The sequence below is a fragment of the Bombus flavifrons genome, chromosome 1, assembly GCF_040668555.2.
Source record: "Bombus flavifrons isolate JBK064 chromosome 1, iyBomFlav1_principal, whole genome shotgun sequence".
Taxonomy (NCBI): Eukaryota; Metazoa; Arthropoda; class Insecta; order Hymenoptera; family Apidae; genus Bombus; species Bombus flavifrons.
This window is the reverse complement of record NC_138442.1, coordinates 6,797,606-6,813,190: the sequence shown is the minus strand read 5'-3', so window position 1 is coordinate 6,813,190 and position 15,585 is coordinate 6,797,606.

Sequence of the window (15,585 nt, the reverse complement as noted above, 5' to 3'; positions counted from 1 at the left end):
TATAACGTTATAACGTATTACGTTATATGGTACAAGGTTATAACGTAATATGTTATATAGTATAACGTTATATGGTATAACGTTATAACGTATTACGTTATATGGTATAACGTTATATGGTATAACGTTATAACGTAATACGTTATATAGTATAACGTTATAACGTATTACGTTATATGGTACAACGTTATAACGTATTACGTTATATGGTATAACGGTATAACGTAATACGTTATATAGTATAACGTTATATGGTATAACGTTATAACGTATTACGTTATATGGTATAACGTTATAACGTATTACGTTATATGGTATAACGTTAGAACGTATTACGTTATATGGTAGAACGTTATAACGTAATACGTTACATAGTATAACGTTATGTGGTATAACGTTATAACGTATTACGTTATGTAGTACAACGTTATAAGGTATAACGTTATAACGTAATACGTTATATGGTATATCGTTATAACGTATTACGTTGTATGGTATAACGTTATAACGTAATACGTTATATGGTATACCGTTATATGGTATAACGTTATAACGTAATACGTTATATAGTATAACGTTATATGGTACATCGTTATAACGTATTACGTTATATGGTATAACGTTATAACGTATTACGTTATATGGTATAACGTTATAACGTATTACGTTATATGTTACAGCGTTATAACGTATTACGTTATATGGTATAACGTTATATGGTATAACGTCATAATGTATTACGTTATATGGTATAAGGTTATAACGTAATACGTTATATAGTATAACGTTATATGGTATAACGTTATAACGTATTACGTTATATGGTACAACGTTATAACCCATTACGTTATATGGCATAACGTTATATGGTATAACGTTATAACGTAATACGTTATATGGTATAACGTTATATGGTATAACGTTATAACGTATTACGTTATATGGTATAACGTTATAACGTAATACGTTATATGGTACAACGTTATAACCCATTACGTTATATGGCATAACGTTATATGGTATAACGTTATAACGTAATACGTTATATAGTATAACGTTATATGGTATAACGTTATAACGTATTACGTTATATGGTATTACGTTATATGGTATAACGTTAGAACGTATTACGTTATATGGTATAACGTTATAACGTAATACGTTATATGTTACAGCGTTATAACGTATTACGTTATATGGTATAACGTTATATGGTATAACGTTATAACGTATTGCGTTATATGGTATAAGGTTATAACGTAATATGTTATATAGTATAACGTTATATGGTATAACGTTTTGACGTATTACGTTATATGGTATAACGTTATATGGTATAACGTTATAACGTAATACGTTATATGGTATAACGTTATAACGTATTACGTTATATGGTATAACGTTATAACGTAATACGTTATATGGTACAACGTTATAACATATTACGTTATATGGTATAACGTTATATGGTATAACATTATAACGTAATACGTTATATAGTATAACGTTATATGCTATAACGTTATAACGTATTACGTTATATGGTATAACGTTATAACGTAATACGTTATATAGTATAACGTTATATGGTATAACTATATAACGTATTACGTTATATGGTATAACGTTATATGGTATAACGTTATAACGTAATACGTTATATGGTATAACGTTATATGGTATAACGTTATAACGTAATACGTTATATAGTATAACGTTATATGCTATAACGTTATAACGTATTACGTTATATGGTATAACGTTATAACGTAATACGTTATATAGTATAACGTTATATGGTATAACGTTATAACGTAATACGTTATATGGTACAACGTGATAACCCATTACGTTATATGGCATAACGTTATATGGTATAACGTTATAACGTATTACGTTATATGGTATAACGTTATATGGTATAACGTTATAACGTATTACGTTATATGGTATAACGTTATAACGTAATACGTTATATGGTGTAACGTTATAACGTAATACGTTATATGGTATAACGTTATAACGTATTACGTTATATGGTATAACGTTATATGGTATAACGATATAACATATTACGTTATATGGTATAACGTTATAACGTTAGAAGGTATTACGTTATGTAGTACAAGGTTATAATGTATAACGTTATAACGTATTACGTTATATGGTATAACGTTATATGGTATAACGTTATATGGTATAACGTTATAACGTATTACGTTATATGGTATAACGTTATATGGTATAACGTTATAACGTATTACGTTATATGGTATAACGTTATATGGTATAATGTTATAACGTAATACGTTATATGGTATAACGTTATAACGTAATACGTTATATGTTATAACGTTATATGGTATAACGTTATAACGTATTACGTTAGATGGTATAACGTTATAACGTAATACGTTATATAGTATAACGTTATATGGTACATCGTTATAACGTATTACGTTATATGGTATAACGTTATAACGTATTACGTTATATGGTATAACGTTATAACGTATTACGTTATATGTTACAGCGTTATAACGTATTACGTTATATGGTATAACGTTATATGGTATAACGTTATAACGTATTGCGTTATATGGTATAAGGTTATAACGTAATATGTTATATAGTATAACGTTATATGGTATAACGTTTTGACGTATTACGTTATATGGTATAACGTTATATGGTATAACGTTATATGGTATAACGTTATAACGTAATACGTTATATGGTATAACGTTATAACGTATTACGTTATATGGTATAACGTTATAACGTAATACGTTATATGGTACAACGTTATAACATATTACGTTATATGGTATAACGTTATATGGTATAACATTATAACGTAATACGTTATATAGTATAACGTTATATGCTATAACGTTATAACGTATTACGTTATATGGTATAACGTTATAACGTAATACGTTATATAGTATAACGTTATATGGTATAACTATATAACGTATTACGTTATATGGTATAACGTTATATGGTATAACGTTATAAGGTATTACGTTATATGGTATAACGTTATATGGTATAACGTTATAACGTATTACGTTATATGGTATAACGTTATAACGTAATACGTTATATGGTATAACGTTTTATGGTATAACGTTATAACATATTACGTTATATGGAATAACGTTATAACGTATTACGTTATATGGTATAACGTTATATGGTATAACGTTATATGGTATAACGTTATAACGTATTACGTTATATGGTATAACGTTATATGGTATAACGTTATATGGTATAACGTTAGAACGTATTACGTTATATGGTATAACGTTATAACGTAATACGTTATATATTATAACGTTATATGGTATAACGTTATAACGTAATACGTTATATGGTATAACGTCATAACGTATTACGTTACATTGTATAACGTTATACGGTATAACGTTATATAGTATAACGTTATATGGTATAACGTTATAACGTAATACGGTATATGGCATAACGTTATAGCGAATTACGTTATATCGTATAACGTTATAACGTATTACGTTATATAGTATAACGTTATATGGTATAACGTTATTTGTTAAAACGTTATAACGTAATACGTTTAATGGTATAACGTTATAACGTATTACGTTATAGAGCATAACGTTATATTGTATAACGTTATAACGTAATACGTTATATGGTATTACGTACTAACGTATTACGTTACGTAGTATAACGGTATACTGTATAACGTTATAGCGTATTTCGTTATATGGTATAACATTAAATGGTATAACGTTATAACGTAATACGGTATATGGCATAACGTTAATGCGAATTACGTTATATCGTATAAAGTTATAACGTATTACGTTATATAGTATAACGTTATATGGTATAACGTTATTTGTTAAAACGTTATAACGTAATTCGTTTAATGGTATAACGTTATAACGTATTACGTTATAGAGCATAACGTTATATCGTATAACGTTATAACGTATTACGTTGTAGGGTATAACGTAATAACGCATTACGTTATATAGTATTACGTAATGTGGTATAACGTTATAATGTATTACGTTATATAGTATATTGATATAGGGTATAACGTTATAACGTATTACGTTATATGGTGTAACGTTATAAGGTGTTACGTTATCTAGTACAAGGTTATAATGTATAACGTTATAACGTATTACGTTATATGGTTTAACGTTATAACGTAATACGTTATATAGTATAACGTTATAACGTATTACGTTATATGGTATAACGTTATATGGTATAACGTTATAACGTAATACCTTAGATAGTATAACGTTATATGGTATAACGTTATAACGTATTACGTTATATGGTATAACGTTATAACGTAATACGTTATATGGTATAACGTTATAACGTATTACGTTATATGGTATAACGTTAGAACGTAATACGTTATATGGTACAACGTTATAACGTATTACGTTATATGGTATAACGTTATATGGTATAGGGTTATAACGTAATACGTTATATAGTATAACGTTATAACGTAATACGTTATATGGTACAACGTTATAACGCATTACGTTATATTGTATAACGGTATAACGTAATACGTTATATAGTATAACGTTATATGGTATAACGTTATAACGTATTACGTTATATGGCATAACGTTATAACGTATTACGTTATATGGTATAACGTTAGAACGTATTACGTTATATGGTATAACGTTATAACGTAATACGTTATATAGTATAACGTTATGTGGTATAACGTTATAACGTATTACGTTATGTAGTACAACGTTATAAGGTATAACGTAATACGTTATATGGTACAACGTTATAACGTATTACGTTATATGGTATAACGTTATATGGAATAGGGTTATAACGTAATACGTTATATAGTATAACGTTATAACGTATAACGTTATATGGTATATCGTTATAACGTATTACGTTATATGGTATAACGTTATAACGTATTACGTTATATGGTATAACGTTATAACGTATTTCGTTATATGGTACAACGTTATAACGTATTACGTTATATGGTATAACGTTATATGGTATAACGTTATAACGTATTACGTTATATGGTATAAGGTTATAACGTAATACGTTATATAGTATAACGTTATATGGTATAACGTTATAACGTATTACGTTATATGGTATAACGTTATATGGTATAATGTTATAACGTAATACGTTATATGGTATAACGTTATATGGTATAACGTTATAATGTAATACGTTATATGTTATAACGTTATATGGTATAACGTTATAACGTATTACGATATATGGTATAACGTTATGACGTATTACGTTATATGGTACAACGTTATAACGTATTACGTTATATGGTATAACGCTATATGGTATAACGTTATAACGTATTACGTTATATGGAATAAGGTTATAACGTAATATGTTATATAGTATAACGTTATATGGTATAACGTTATAACGTATTACGTTATATGGTATAACGTTATATGGTATAACGTTATAACGTAATACGTTATATGGTATAACGTTATAACGTATTACGTTATATGGTACAACGTTATAACGTATTACGTTATATGGTATAACGCTATATGGTATAACGTTATAACGTATTACGTTATATGGTACAAGGTTATAACGTAATATGTTATATAGTATAACGTTATATGGTATAACGTTATAACGTATTACGTTATATGGTATAACGTTATACGGTATAACGTTATAACGTAATACGTTATATGGTATAACGTTATATGGTATAACGTTATAACGTATTACGTTATATGGTATAACGTTATAACGTAATACGTTATATGGTACAACGTTATAACCCATTACGTTATATGGCATAACGTTATATGGTATAACGTTATAACGTAATACGTTATATGGTATAACGTTATATGGTATAACGTTATAACGTATTACGTTATATGGTATAACGTTATAACGTAATACGTTATATGGTACAACGTTATAACCCATTACGTTATATGGCATAACGTTATATGGTATAACGTTATAACGTAATACGTTATATAGTATAACGTTATATGGTATAACGTTATAACGTATTACGTTATATGGTATTACGTTATATGGTATAACGTTATATGGTATAACGTTATAACGTATTACGTTATATGGTATAACGTTATAACGTAATACGTTATATGGTACAACGTTATAACCCATTACGTTATATGGCATAACGTTATATGGTATAACGTTATAACGTAATACGTTATATGGTATAACGTTATATGGTATAACGTTATAACGTATTACGTTATATGGTATAACGTTATAACGTAATACGTTATATGGTACAACGTTATAACCCATTACGTTATATGGCATAACGTTATATGGTATAACGTTATAACGTAATACGTTATATAGTATAACGTTATATGGTATAACGTTATAACGTATTACGTTATATGGTATTACGTTATATGGTATAACGTTAGAACGTATTACGTTATATGGTATAACGTTATAACGTAATACGTTATATGTTACAGCGTTATAACGTATTACGTTATATGGTATAACGTTATATGGTATAACGTTATAACGTATTGCGTTATATGGTATAAGGTTATAACGTAATATGTTATATAGTATAACGTTATATGGTATAACGTTTTGACGTATTACGTTATATGGTATAACGTTATATGGTATAACGTTATAACGTAATACGTTATATGGTATAACGTTATAACGTATTACGTTATATGGTATAACGTTATAACGTAATACGTTATATGGTACAACGTTATAACATATTACGTTATATGGTATAACGTTATATGGTATAACATTATAACGTAATACGTTATATAGTATAACGTTATATGCTATAACGTTATAACGTATTACGTTATATGGTATAACGTTATAACGTAATACGTTATATAGTATAACGTTATATGGTATAACTATATAACGTATTACGTTATATGGTATAACGTTATATGGTATAACGTTATAACGTAATACGTTATATGGTATAACGTTATATGGTATAACGTTATAACGTAATACGTTATATAGTATAACGTTATATGCTATAACGTTATAACGTATTACGTTATATGGTATAACGTTATAACGTAATACGTTATATAGTATAACGTTATATGGTATAACGTTATAACGTAATACGTTATATGGTACAACGTGATAACCCATTACGTTATATGGCATAACGTTATATGGTATAACGTTATAACGTATTACGTTATATGGTATAACGTTATATGGTATAACGTTATAACGTATTACGTTATATGGTATAACGTTATAACGTAATACGTTATATGGTGTAACGTTATAACGTAATACGTTATATGGTATAACGTTATAACGTATTACGTTATATGGTATAACGTTATATGGTATAACGATATAACATATTACGTTATATGGTATAACGTTATAACGTTAGAAGGTATTACGTTATGTAGTACAAGGTTATAATGTATAACGTTATAACGTATTACGTTATATGGTATAACGTTATATGGTATAACGTTATATGGTATAACGTTATAACGTATTACGTTATATGGTATAACGTTATATGGTATAACGTTATAACGTATTACGTTATATGGTATAACGTTATAACGTAATACGTTATATGGTATAACGTTATATGGTATAACGTTATAACATATTACGTTATATGGAATAACGTTATAACGTATTACGTTATATGGTATAACGTTATATGGTATAACGTTATAACGTATTACGTTATATGGCATAACGTTATAACGTATTACGTTATATGGTATAACGTTAGAACGTATTACGTTATATGGTATAACGTTATAACGTAATACGTTATATAGTATAACGTTATGTGGTATAACGTTATAACGCATTACGTTATGTAGTACAACGTTATAAGGTATAACGTAATACGTTATATGGTACAACGTTATAACGTATTACGTTATATGGTATAACGTTATATGGAATAGGGTTATAACGTAATACGTTATATAGTATAACGTTATAACGTATAACGTTATATGGTATATCGTTATAACGTATTACGTTATATGGTATAACGTTATAACGTATTACGTTATATGGTATAACGTTATAACGTATTTCGTTATATGGTACAACGTTATAACGTATTACGTTATATGGTATAACGTTATATGGTATAACGTTATATGGTATAACGTTATAACGTATTACGTTATATGGTATAAGGTTATAACGTAATACGTTATATAGTATAACGTTATATGGTATAACGTTATAACGTATTACGTTATATGGTATAACGTTATATGGTATAATGTTATAACGTAATACGTTATATGGTATAACGTTATATGGTATAACGTTATAATGTAATACGTTATATGTTGTAACGTTATATGGTATAACGTTATAACGTATTACGTTATATGGTATAACGTTATGACGTATTACGTTATATGGTACAACGTTATAACGTATTACGTTATATGGTATAACGCTATATGGTATAACGTTATAACGTATTACGTTATATGGAATAAGGTTATAACGTAATATGTTATATAGTATAACGTTATATGGTATAACGTTATAACGTATTACGTTATATGGTATAACGTTATATGGTATAACGTTATAACGTAATACGTTATATGGTATAACGTTATAACGTATTACGTTATATGGTACAACGTTATAACGTATTACGTTATATGGTATAACGCTATATGGTATAACGTTATAACGTATTACGTTATATGGTACAAGGTTATAACGTAATATGTTATATAGTATAACGTTATATGGTATAACGTTATAACGTATTACGTTATATGGTATAACGTTATATGGTATAACGTTATAACGTAATACGTTATATAGTATAACGTTATAACGTATTACGTTATATGGTACAACGTTATAACGTATTACGTTATATGGTATAACGGTATAACGTAATACGTTATATAGTATAACGTTATATGGTATAACGTTATAACGTATTACGTTATATGGTATAACGTTATAACGTATTACGTTATATGGTATAACGTTAGAACGTATTACGTTATATGGTAGAACGTTATAACGTAATACGTTACATAGTATAACGTTATGTGGTATAACGTTATAACGTATTACGTTATGTAGTACAACGTTATAAGGTATAACGTTATAACGTAATACGTTATATGGTATATCGTTATAACGTATTACGTTGTATGGTATAACGTTATAACGTAATACGTTATATGGTATACCGTTATATGGTATAACGTTATAACGTAATACGTTATATAGTATAACGTTATATGGTACATCGTTATAACGTATTACGTTATATGGTATAACGTTATAACGTATTACGTTATATGGTATAACGTTATAACGTATTACGTTATATGTTACAGCGTTATAACGTATTACGTTATATGGTATAACGTTATATGGTATAACGTCATAATGTATTACGTTATATGGTATAAGGTTATAACGTAATACGTTATATAGTATAACGTTATATGGTATAACGTTATAACGTATTACGTTATATGGTATAACGTTATATGGTATAATGTTATAACGTAATACGTTATATGGTATAACGTTATAACGTAATACGTTATATGTTATAACGTTATATGGTATAACGTTATAACGTATTACGTTATATGGTATAACGTTATAACGTATTACGTTATATGGTACAACGTTATAACGTATTACGTTATATGGTATAACGTTATAACGTAATACGTTATATAGTATAACGTTATATGGTACATCGTTATAACGTATTACGTTATATGGTATAACGTTATAACGTATTACGTTATATGGTATAACGTTATAACGTATTACGTTATATGTTACAGCGTTATAACGTATTACGTTATATGGTATAACGTTATATGGTATAACGTTATAACGTATTGCGTTATATGGTATAACGTTATAACGTAATACGTTATATGGTATAACGTTATATGGTATAACGTTATAACGTATTACGTTATATGGTATAACGTTATAACGTATTACGTTATATGTTACAGCGTTATAACGTATTACGTTATATGGTATAACGTTATATGGTATAACGTTATAACGTATTACGTTATATGGTATAACGTTATATGGTATAATGTTATAACGTAATACGTTATATGGTATAACGTTATAACGTAATACGTTATATGTTATAACGTTATATGGTATAACGTTATAACGTATTACGTTAGATGGTATAACGTTATAACGTAATACGTTATATAGTATAACGTTATATGGTACATCGTTATAACGTATTACGTTATATGGTATAACGTTATAACGTATTACGTTATATGGTATAACGTTATAACGTATTACGTTATATGTTACAGCGTTATAACGTATTACGTTATATGGTATAACGTTATATGGTATAACGTTATAACGTATTGCGTTATATGGTATAAGGTTATAACGTAATATGTTATATAGTATAACGTTATATGGTATAACGTTTTGACGTATTACGTTATATGGTATAACGTTATATGGTATAACGTTATATGGTATAACGTTATAACGTAATACGTTATATGGTATAACGTTATAACGTATTACGTTATATGGTATAACGTTATAACGTAATACGTTATATGGTACAACGTTATAACATATTACGTTATATGGTATAACGTTATATGGTATAACATTATAACGTAATACGTTATATAGTATAACGTTATATGCTATAACGTTATAACGTATTACGTTATATGGTATAACGTTATAACGTAATACGTTATATAGTATAACGTTATATGGTATAACTATATAACGTATTACGTTATATGGTATAACGTTATATGGTATAACGTTATAACGTATTACGTTATATGGTATAACGTTATATGGTATAACGTTATAACGTATTACGTTATATGGTATAACGTTATAACGTAATACGTTATATGGTATAACGTTTTATGGTATAACGTTATAACATATTACGTTATATGGAATAACGTTATAACGTATTACGTTATATGGTATAACGTTATATGGTATAACGTTATATGGTATAACGTTATAACGTATTACGTTATATGGTATAACGTTATATGGTATAACGTTATATGGTATAACGTTAGAACGTATTACGTTATATGGTATAACGTTATAACGTAATACGTTATATATTATAACGTTATATGGTATAACGTTATAACGTAATACGTTATATGGTATAACGTCATAACGTATTACGTTACATTGTATAACGTTATACGGTATAACGTTATATAGTATAACGTTATATGGTATAACGTTATAACGTAATACGGTATATGGCATAACGTTATAGCGAATTACGTTATATCGTATAACGTTATAACGTATTACGTTATATAGTATAACGTTATATGGTATAACGTTATTTGTTAAAACGTTATAACGTAATACGTTTAATGGTATAACGTTATAACGTATTACGTTATAGAGCATAACGTTATATTGTATAACGTTATAACGTAATACGTTATATGGTATTACGTACTAACGTATTACGTTACGTAGTATAACGGTATACTGTATAACGTTATAGCGTATTTCGTTATATGGTATAACATTAAATGGTATAACGTTATAACGTAATACGGTATATGGCATAACGTTAATGCGAATTACGTTATATCGTATAAAGTTATAACGTATTACGTTATATAGTATAACGTTATATGGTATAACGTTATTTGTTAAAACGTTATAACGTAATTCGTTTAATGGTATAACGTTATAACGTATTACGTTATAGAGCATAACGTTATATCGTATAACGTTATAACGTATTACGTTGTAGGGTATAACGTAATAACGCATTACGTTATATAGTATTACGTAATGTGGTATAACGTTATAATGTATTACGTTATATAGTATATTGATATAGGGTATAACGTTATAACGTATTACGTTATATGGTGTAACGTTATAAGGTGTTACGTTATCTAGTACAAGGTTATAATGTATAACGTTATAACGTATTACGTTATATGGTTTAACGTTATAACGTAATACGTTATATAGTATAACGTTATAACGTATTACGTTATATGGTATAACGTTATATGGTATAACGTTATAACGTAATACCTTAGATAGTATAACGTTATATGGTATAACGTTATAACGTATTACGTTATATGGTATAACGTTATAACGTAATACGTTATATGGTATAACGTTATAACGTATTACGTTATATGGTATAACGTTAGAACGTAATACGTTATATGGTACAACGTTATAACGTATTACGTTATATGGTATAACGTTATATGGTATAGGGTTATAACGTAATACGTTATATAGTATAACGTTATAACGTAATACGTTATATGGTACAACGTTATAACGCATTACGTTATATTGTATAACGGTATAACGTAATACGTTATATAGTATAACGTTATATGGTATAACGTTATAACGTATTACGTTATATGGCATAACGTTATAACGTATTACGTTATATGGTATAACGTTAGAACGTATTACGTTATATGGTATAACGTTATAACGTAATACGTTATATAGTATAACGTTATGTGGTATAACGTTATAACGTATTACGTTATGTAGTACAACGTTATAAGGTATAACGTAATACGTTATATGGTACAACGTTATAACGTATTACGTTATATGGTATAACGTTATATGGAATAGGGTTATAACGTAATACGTTATATAGTATAACGTTATAACGTATAACGTTATATGGTATATCGTTATAACGTATTACGTTATATGGTATAACGTTATAACGTATTACGTTATATGGTATAACGTTATAACGTATTTCGTTATATGGTACAACGTTATAACGTATTACGTTATATGGTATAACGTTATATGGTATAACGTTATAACGTATTACGTTATATGGTATAAGGTTATAACGTAATACGTTATATAGTATAACGTTATATGGTATAACGTTATAACGTATTACGTTATATGGTATAACGTTATATGGTATAATGTTATAACGTAATACGTTATATGGTATAACGTTATATGGTATAACGTTATAATGTAATACGTTATATGTTATAACGTTATATGGTATAACGTTATAACGTATTACGTTATATGGTATAACGTTATGACGTATTACGTTATATGGTACAACGTTATAACGTATTACGTTATATGGTATAACGCTATATGGTATAACGTTATAACGTATTACGTTATATGGAATAAGGTTATAACGTAATATGTTATATAGTATAACGTTATATGGTATAACGTTATAACGTATTACGTTATATGGTATAACGTTATATGGTATAACGTTATAACGTAATACGTTATATGGTATAACGTTATAACGTATTACGTTATATGGTTCAACGTTATAACGTATTACGTTATATGGTATAACGCTATATGGTATAACGTTATAACGTATTACGTTATATGGTACAAGGTTATAACGTAATATGTTATATAGTATAACGTTATATGGTATAACGTTATAACGTATTACGTTATATGGTATAACGTTATAACGTAATACGTTATATGGTACAACGTTATAACCCATTACGTTATATGGCATAACGTTATATGGTATAACGTTATAACGTAATACGTTATATGGTATAACGTTATATGGTATAACGTTATAACGTATTACGTTATATGGTATAACGTTATAACGTAATACGTTATATGGTACAACGTTATAACCCATTACGTTATATGGCATAACGTTATATGGTATAACGTTATAACGTAATACGTTATATAGTATAACGTTATATGGTATAACGTTATAACGTATTACGTTATATGGTATTACGTTATATGGTATAACGTTAGAACGTATTACGTTATATGGTATAACGTTATAACGTAATACGTTATAACGCTGTAACATATAACGTTATATGTTACAGCGTTATAACGTATTACGTTATATGGTATAACGTTATATGGTATAACGTTATAACGTATTGCGTTATATGGTATAAGGTTATAACGTAATATGTTATATAGTATAACGTTATATGGTATAACGTTTTGACGTATTACGTTATATGGTATAACGTTATATGGTATAACGTTATAACGTAATACGTTATATGGTATAACGTTATAACGTATTACGTTATATGGTATAACGTTATAACGTAATACGTTATATGGTACAACGTTATAACATATTACGTTATATGGTATAACGTTATATGGTATAACATTATAACGTAATACGTTATATAGTATAACGTTATATGCTATAACGTTATAACGTATTACGTTATATGGTATAACGTTATAACGTAATACGTTATATAGTATAACGTTATATGGTATAACTATATAACGTATTACGTTATATGGTATAACGTTATATGGTATAACGTTATAACGTAATACGTTATATGGTATAACGTTATATGGTATAACGTTATAACGTATTACGTTATATGGTATAACGTTATAACGTAATACGTTATATGGTACAACGTGATAACCCATTACGTTATATGGCATAACGTTATATGGTATAACGTTATAACGTATTACGTTATATGGTATAACGTTATATGGTATAACGTTATAACGTATTACGTTATATGGTATAACGTTATAACGTAATACGTTATATGGTATAACGTTATAACGTAATACGTTATATGGTATAACGTTATAACGTATTACGTTATATGGTATAACGTTATATGGTATAACGATATAACATATTACGTTATATGGTATAACGTTATAACGTTAGAAGGTATTACGTTATGTAGTACAAGGTTATAATGTATAACGTTATAACGTATTACGTTATATGGTATAACGTTATATGGTATAACGTTATATGGTATAACGTTATAACGTATTACGTTATATGGTATAACGTTATATGGTATAACGTTATAACGTATTACGTTATATGGTATAACGTTATAACGTAATACGTTATATGGTATAACGTTATATGGTATAACGTTATAACATATTACGTTATATGGAATAACGTTATAACGTATTACGTTATATGGTATAACGTTATATGGTATAACGTTATAACGTATTACGTTATATGGCATAACGTTATAACGTATTACGTTATATGGTATAACGTTAGAACGTATTACGTTATATGGTATAACGTTATAACGTAATACGTTATATAGTATAACGTTATGTGGTATAACGTTATAACGTATTACGTTATGTAGTACAACGTTATAAGGTATAACGTAATACGTTATATGGTACAACGTTATAACGTATTACGTTATATGGTATAACGTTATATGGAATAGGGTTATAACGTAATACGTTATATAGTATAACGTTATAACGTATAACGTTATATGGTATATCGTTATAACGTATTACGTTATATGGTATAACGTTATAACGTATTACGTTATATGGTATAACGTTATAACGTATTTCGTTATATGGTACAACGTTATAACGTATTACGTTATATGGTATAACGTTATATGGTATAACGTTATATGGTATAACGTTATAACGTATTACGTTATATGG